Source organism: Carlito syrichta, unplaced genomic scaffold, assembly GCF_000164805.1.
Source record: "Carlito syrichta isolate Samal-C Ts95f unplaced genomic scaffold, Tarsius_syrichta-2.0.1 Scaffold126439, whole genome shotgun sequence".
In the NCBI taxonomy this organism is placed as follows: Eukaryota; Metazoa; Chordata; class Mammalia; order Primates; family Tarsiidae; genus Carlito; species Carlito syrichta.
In genome coordinates this window covers 499,500-508,520 of record NW_007070535.1, presented here as the reverse complement: position 1 = coordinate 508,520, position 9,021 = coordinate 499,500, and positions in this window count along the sequence as shown.

The window sequence follows — 9,021 nt, the reverse complement described above, 5'->3', positions numbered from 1 at the left end:
TAATTTTACTAGCAGTATGGTGCAATGAGTGGCACATGGCTTCGGCATGACTCTTCAGTTTAAAATTGAGCTCTGTTGTTTGCTAGCCTTAAAGCTGAAGCAAAGGGAAGTAGCCCAGACTTTAATAAATCCCTCCCTCACAATATCATTGTGAACAATAAATAACTTGATGTGTACAAACTAATAGCACATCACACACACTCTCAACAGTTTGTCCTCTTTATTTCTTAATGAGCCACCTATACTCTGATTTCTCTGGAAAGGAAATCATTTATGATGTTCCCAAAACGATAGCCTCTCAGTGCATGCAAATTTGTTCAAACCACAGAAACTTTCTCTACCAGACTGTTTAAAACAAGCAAGCTCTTAAAATACTCCTGCTTACATCAAAAAACAAAACTTTGAAAATAAATAGCATTATGCATCTTACCGACATCAATTCTGCATATAACAGACTTATCAAAAGTTCCTAGAGGGCTGTATGATAAACACATTCAGAACGAAATCATTTTTGAATAACTGAAATGTACCTTATCAAGTGAATGCAATGAGACTTCTAGGGTGAATAATGCAATATAAAAGAATGTTTTGAAAAGATAATATTTATGTATGTTACCCTCAAAAGGAATGAAATGGAAATTAATAGATACAGCTGTAAAAACAGTTGGTGAAACAAAGACCGAGGAAGAGCCAGGCCGTCAAGACCCAACATACCTTACTGGGATGATGCCTTCTAACAGATTCCAACATGAAACCTATTTCTACCTTTAGGTGTGTAGAGCTTAAATATACCATTAATTTTAAAAGGGGGGATGGATTGTATTTTTTCTACACAACCCTATAGCTTTTACCCAAATTTTCCTTCCTGTGCTAATAAAGAAGATCTAACAGTATTGGCATCATTTGTTTTCTGCTGATTAGATTTTGCTTAGAACAAAAATGAAATGAGTATGCTATGAGAAGGGAGCAGGGTGACTTCCTCAATGTGACTAGGAGAATCTATCTACTTCAAAATCCCTGATGCAAGTTTTATACACAGTTTAGCATCTATCTTGGGGAAATGAAGATCTGACTAAAATGTGAGAAGTCTTAATTACTTAATTATATTAAATCAAGCGAAAGTACATTATGAGAACTGTGACAAGTAGGAAGTGTTTCCAGAAATATTTATCCCATGACAAAACTAGTTCTATTCTTGAGTTTTCTGAATATTGCAACTGTTACAGCCTTTAGTTAACTGCAATAACTAATCTCGATTATTTACTAGTCATTTAAAAATGGTGTCTTGCAACATTTTCTAAATATTTAGCTATACCTTGTTAATTCTGGCTTAGAGATTAAGAAATATTGTCCAGGAGGTTGTTTCATATTCATTACAAATATTTCAGAAGTATTGTTTCAGGTTCAGAGAAAATATCAAGTATAAAAATTAGAAATAAAGAAGTTAGTTATTTTTGAAAAAGAATACACAATAAACTCCTGATATCTTTGACATCTAATTAGGTTTCAAACTAGACCTAATAATACAGTCTTAACACAGCACTCATGACCGTCTACTATAATTTAAAGCAAATACTACTTTAAAAAGCCATACACATTTTATTTCTATAATCATAAGCATATAGGCTCCTGCATATCCATTTTTCCATAAGATACATATTGTGAATAGCTTCAATGTTTTGAGTATGGTTTGATGGTTTCAGAGGAGAGAACAGGATGTTGTTTTTAAATATGGCACTTTACTTAAAGTATTTTATCTCAACAGCAATCACATTATATATATTGCTAATATAAAATACCAGGTTGACTAATTCACCACTATAGCTTCCCCCAGAATTGACAATGACAGAATCAACAAAACGTCAGCTTCCTTTTGCTACCTTTAAAAATACCCTTAAAAACTCTAGGATAACCTACACTATGCTGGCACTTACATGCTAAAATGAATCAGTGCCTTTTCCTTCATTTGAAGCAGCACAAAATAACAAATTGTTATTTAAAAGCATCCAAGTAGCCTTCTCTACATTACACCAAGGGGCAAAATATGTAATAAAGATCAGCTTGGTTTTGTTCACCCCAACTGTAAAGATGTATAAACCTGTAGCTCCCAGAGGGTCAGTAAGAGAAGCTAAGTGAATGGGAGCTGCTTTTAAAGTGTTTAACAAGACATAAACTGGAATGGATGCACCACGAACTGATATCCATTACCACAAAGTCATCGCTAAATTTTCTTGTAAAATAGCTCTCAGCTGGCCTATTCAGGATAGTGCCTCTACAGAGCAAAAGAGCACCCAACTTGTGATTGTTGTCATGAAAATAGCAGCAGCAGTATATATACAGCAGCTGCAGAGAAAAAAACAATATGCTTCAAGAAGTTGTCTGGGCTGGGCATGGTAACTCAAGTCTGTCATCCCAGCACTTTGGGAGGCCGAGGCAAGAGGATTGCCTGAGCCCAGGAGTTTGAGACCAGCCTAGGCAACTTGGTGAGATCTTGTCTACAACTTGGTGAGACCTCATCACACCTGTAGTTCCAGCTACTTGGAAGGCTGAGGTGGAAGGATCTCTTGAACCCAGCAGGTTGATGCTGGGGTGGCCATGAACATGCCACAGCACTCCAGTCTGGGCAACAGAGTGAGACTCTGACTCAAAAAAAAAAGAAAAAAAAAAGTTGTCTGGCAGATTTAAACCTACACGAAGTTCTTTAAAGCTTGAATAAATAATCAAGTATCTTTTACAGGGTAGTTTTTTCCAGACATTTCATATACTGACTTATTTATTAGCATACTATATGCTCCTAGCTGTTCCTTAAAGGTAATTAAGAGCGACTTTTGGGAATAGAGAGGATTTCAGTGAAAACTTTATTGATTGATGGGAAGAGTATAGCTTGGTAGGGTGGAAGCCACCAGAGCCAGAAGGGATCGTCTTTTTCTCTGCAGCTTACTGTGACACGTTGTGCAAGTCTGTTCTGGCGAACACACTTTGGTTTTCTCAACTGTCAAAGAGTTGTGTGGCAGACATCGTTTGTCGTCTACTCCACAGCCATCTCCCTTGCCAAGTGATTAGTTTAGGGGAGGGGAAATGATCTCTCCTGGAGAGAGCCTTTCTTCCTCAATCAAAACACAAATCCTCAGGAGAAGAAAGTCTTTACCATTCTTTTTTCTTGCCTGGAATACAGACATGATGTCTAAAGATACAGCAGCCATCTTATGACTGTGAGGCAAAGAGCATCACTGTAAACAAAGGACTGGCTAGGCGCAGTGGCTCACGCTTGTAATCCCAGCATTTTGGAAAGCCAAGGCAAAAGGACTGCTGGAGCCCATGAGTTCAAAACCAGTCCGGGCAGCATAGCAAGACTCCATCTCTAAAATACAAAATAAACAAATTAGCCAGGTGTGGTGGCATGCACCTATAGTCCCGGCTCCTCTGGAGGCTGAGGCCGAAGGACTGCCTGAGCCAGGAGGTCAAGGCTGTGGCGAGCTGTGATTGTGCCACTATACTCCAGTCTGGACAATAGAGTGAGACTCCAACACACACACACACACAAAAAAAAAAAAAAGAAAAAGAAAAAAGAAAAGAAAAGAAGAGGGAACATTCTAAAAACATAAAAAAGATGTCAGAGTACTAGGTCTCTGATGGTATCACTGAACAACTGATTGCATTTCTGACTAATGTATTTGTGACATTTTGTACGTGTCATTTCTATGACATCTGAAAGAGCTTCTTTTTTTATATTTGTGGAGATGATTCACAAAATCATGTGTATATCCAGCTAACAGAATAAGCTCTGCTATTTGTTTAGCAAAGAAAAAAATATATAAAAAGGAAACAGAATATCTGGTGAGTAGCAGGAGGAGGAAAACTAAACAAATACAAAGCCTTTCTAGGCAGACTGTCATCTTAATTGTCCCTCTGAATGTAAATTAGTTGTTACTGGGTAAAAATATGAGGCTGGTGGAACTCCCTGTTTTTCTTACCAAAGGTGAGTTGTGGTTTGTTTCCTTGTGGACATGTCTTAGAAGGTATTATTACAATAATGTACATTTGGTTAAGCTACTCAGGAAATATTTTCCTACTGATGCTTGGATCCTGAAGTCCAATTTAGTGTAGAATGCTGAATAATTTACAGGCTTAGATGAACTGAAGCAATCAGGACGCTGTGTGTCTAGCTAATAAGCAGCATTCAATTTATTTCTGGCACTTTATTGAGAAATGCACTACATAAAACTTCACTGCTTAAGACCAAAAAAATAGGAAAAGGAGTTGCCTTGTGTTTTATTTCTTTCCTTTCTTCTATTTAAAAAACTGTTGCATGATAGATATCTTTTTTGGTAAAAAGACTGACTGGATTCTGGTATCAAAAATGTGAAAGAATTCCAGTCATCAAACACATTCACAAACTTGTTCTATGCAATGGAACCATAACTAATAGTAAGAATTATAGTGAAATTAACCCTTATTTTAACTTTACTGTGCTAAATGTTGTACATGGATTTCTCATTTAATCCTCGCTACATTATAACTACTATGAGGTCCATGGTTTTACTTTGTCCATTTGACTGAGGAAACTGAGCCACAGAGAGGTTAAGTAATATGATTAAAGACGCATCCCATTTGCACAGCAGGACAGCAGGAATTTGGACACAGCAATGTGACTCCAGAAGATTCTATATTAATATTAATTAATACAGCCGTTTTATTACCATGCCCATTTTTTTCATCTAGATGTTTTAGCTTTAGAATCCAGTGATATTTTACATTTTGCTATAACTTAAATGCTTGATTATTTGGACCTCGCTTACCTTGAAAGTGATGACAACCACAAAATTGGAACTTGGGAAGAACTTAAGGACCGAGTAGAAGGAGGTAGCCTGGAAACTTTTACTCTGACAAATCAAGCCCACGGGTCTCTAATTCAGCTGAATGTTTTGTTGGTTTTCTTTTGGGGGGAGGGTAGTGGCTCTGTGTGAAGGTTGTGTGAGGAGAAGCAGTATGTCAGAACCCCTCATGCTGTGACACAGGGGCCTCGTCCTCAAGGGGCAGGCATCTCGTCACACATCCCCTGTAACAATCAACAAGGATATTTCAGGGGCAGCACCTATGCTGGTTTATGGTATCTAAAACAAACATAAAATGTAAGATACACAACTGGAGTAATTTTTCTCAGACAGATAAAGTGAGCATTTCAACTATTTTATTTCCAAGTACGTATAAAATTTATTTTTAAAATATCTTCTATTTTTTGCCTCACTGGAATGTTATAAAGTGCACTCCATGCTTGAAACATTGACCTCACCAGTGGGCTATTATAGTCTGTAACTTCCTTTTTTTTTTTTTGAGTCGAGGTATCTAACTCAGTCAGGTTGAAGTGCAGTGGCACGCTCTCAACCACCGCAGCCTTGACCTGCTGGGCTCAGGTGATCGTTTTACTTTAGGCTTTCAAGTAGCTGGAACTATGGGTATGTGTCACCACACCAGCTAATTTTTTGATTTGTTATAGATATGAGGTCTCGCCAAGTTGCCCAGGTGGGTCTCAAACCCGTGGGCTCAGGCAATCCTCTCACCCTGGCCTCCCAAAGTGCTGGGATAACAGGCGATGAGCCACCGCACCCAGCCTTGTAACTTCCTATTTTAATTCTTCTTCCTGTTTTACTCACAGGCAAGACCAGTGGAAAATAAAAGAAGGGCGGTTTCAGTTATTAATTCTTCTAAAAAGATGGATTATTTGAAGAATTGTTATATAAAAGTATTACAAAAAATATCTTCTATTCTGGCTAATCATTTGGTTGGTTTTGCAAGCCACACACGTCAGATTTTTTTTAATCGCATTTATGACAAAGCATGGCCTTTTGAGAATCAAATTTTGTAGTGCTTCACTCCTAAGGGAAGGTGACAATCTTTGAGCCTTTATAAGCCCCAGGATCTGTGCTTGAAACACTTCTTATCATCTCATTTATTTTTCACATACTTTTTTTTATGTGCATTAGCTTATAGGTGAGGTAACTGGGGCTCAAAAAGATGAAAGATCACATCAGCAGTAAGGGGCCAGACCCAACTGAAATTCAGTTGTACCTGATTCCACAGATCATATTTTTTACCCTGGCAACGTTGATAGCACATAACTACATAATCATTTGGCTTTTTAGATGCAGCATTTTTTAGATGCACACACATCCACAATTTGTGTCACTGCATATAAATATATATACAGTGTGGGCACACATGCATACAGATATATACACATTTGTATACGTCTATATAAAAACACCCATACGCATGTAAAATGTATGTGACTATAAATCACAAAAAGTTTCACTTCTGTGTTTGTTAAAAATCATCTGGTGTTATCTGGGAATTTAATTCACTATTATTCACTTTCTCACATTCAAATCATAATTTAGAAAGCATAAATATGCAGGTTTGATGACCAAAAAAAATCCTAAACTTCACCTAATCTCTTCTTTTTTAAAACATTAGGAGTTTAAATTATATCAAAAAATTCTGCAGCAATTTACCTTACTTACAAATAATACGGTAAATTTTAATTTGATTTGTTATCCTTTACTCCTTTAAGAGAAAAGCCATGATTAATTTATATAGAAAACAAACTCTAAAGTTAATAAGATAACAGCCTGTGACTTGACTAATAATGTTACAATGCTGTCAACTGCGTTGTTACCAGTTGTCACCAGGTCAACTGATTAATGTTTACTGAAAGCTCTACACTAGGAAAATAAGACAAAATAAGGCAGCACTAAAAAATAAAAATTCCCTTGAAAAAATAAAAATTTGCTTGAATTTCACTAATTTGTGTCTCTGATTTAGAAACCTCATAGATTAAGCTAGGTAGGTTTACAGAGTGAATGTTTTTCCAAAGATGGATTTCATCTACAAGAGGATACTATAGGGCAAAATCTATTAAAATCTTAAGACACAGACAGATGGTAAAGTATAAATTAAGATTTAGCACATTACAGGAAATTCACAACTACCTTCAGTAACTGGTAGAGCATAAATAATCTAATTTAAATGTATAAAACAATCTAATTACTGCCAAATTTCCTTTCCTACCCGCAGAAAAAAAAGAAAACTTTTACTATTATACCATAAGCTACAATTCTCTAAACAATCAACAATATCATTTATTTTATGCTGCTATTTTATTTTTTTAAGAGAGGCAAAAAGCTTGGGTTCCATTTTATCTGAATCCCTCTCCACTGTGCTTGTTCCGGCAGATAGCTTAATGAGCAGAGACATGGCCAGAAGAAGAATATTCAAGTTTTACACAGGGTGATGCAAGCTAGACACAGGCTATTCAAGCCCCGAATAATCAAGTGCTTGCTGTCAGTGTATTTCAGTGTACACGTACTATCTGTTCCAACCTCCATAAAAGTATTGATAGCTTGCAATGCTGACTACTTACAGAATTAAATCACATTATTGGGTTAGTGCATTTTTAAGAGACAGATGGGGAATCGAAGGGTGAGCTATCCACGACTGTGATTTTGCTCTTCTGCCTTTACCCAATAATTACATCGTTTCTAAGAAAACAGCAGCTTAAATATATTCAAGTTTACTTTTTTTTTTTTAATTTACAATACCTTGTCTCTACAATAAATAAAAAAATTAGCTGGATCAAGTTTGCTGACAGCACTTTAGGAATTATCTCATTTACTTCTCAGGAGAAAAAAACAACCTAGGATGAGGCATCCCTATTTTACAGAAGACGACCTGAAGCTTCAGAGATAAAATGACTTGGTCTGGTTTACATCCCCCTGTGCTGGCCTAAGCAGTGATCTGGGAAGCCATGGGACATCAACAGGAGATGGAGAAAGGAACCAGCTCCAAGAGAGCGTACAGAACATAACAACAATTATTCTAAAGCCCTTAACTCCACGTAATAAAATTATCCCACAGATAGAGAGTCCTCCCTTTCACAGCCAAGGTGAAAACCAGTTACTCTCCCTACCAGTTACTGCAATAAAGACTCCTCCCAATACTATCTTGTTATTCTTGTCATTTTAAAGATTCCTTCAATGAGGTTGGGGGGTAGAAGACAAAAAAGAAGGGAAATATAAATAAAGGAAAGGAAAACTAAGACTTTTAAAAAAGATATTCCCTGAATTGTACCCCACAACTTTAAAATTAAAAAATGAAAAATAAAAAGGATACAAACACTTAGACTGAAGGTTTTAGGGAGACCTCATGTATTTATGACACCATTATTATTTTTAAACAATTACAAAACAAAACTTGATCTCATATTTTCATATAGTTCTAAAGCAAGATCTCAAAGTTCTACTTCTTACAGAGAGATGTACTGAAAGAAAAACATCATTTTAGACTGTCCTTAAAATCTTTAAAATATATGTGTGATATCTAAAGAAACATGAAAGTCTTAAAATGCAGAAGCAGATTCAAAATAGTTTTGAATGTTTTCCAAATGGTGTATTACCCACCATGTTAGTTTAAGGTAGCACCGACAAAGTACAGGGAAGGGTTGTTTACTAAAGAGATGTACAAATACTATATATCATTGCAAAATTAACAGGTAGGTATACCTAATTGTATTGTACTTTGCTTTACTGCACTTCCAGATACTGCATTTTTTACAAATTAAAGATCTGTGGTAACCCTGTATTAGGCAAGCCTATCAGCACCATTTTTTCCAATAGTATGTGTTTACTTCATGTTTCTGTATCACATTTGGTACTTTCTGCATATTTCAAACATTTTCATAATTTGTGTGTATGCTATGGTGATCCATGATCAGTCTTGGGACACCATGATCTGCGCCCACGTAGACAGTGAACTTAATCAACAAGGTTGCATGTGTTTTGACCACTCCACTAACCAGCCATTCTCCATTCTCTCTCCCTCTCTATTCCCTGAGACACAACAATATTAAAAATAGGTCAACAGCCGGGCTTGGTGGCTCAGCCTGTAATCCCAGTGCTTTGGGAGGCTGAGGTGAGTGGATTGCCTGAGCCCGCAGGTTCGAGACCCACCTGGGCAACTTGGTGA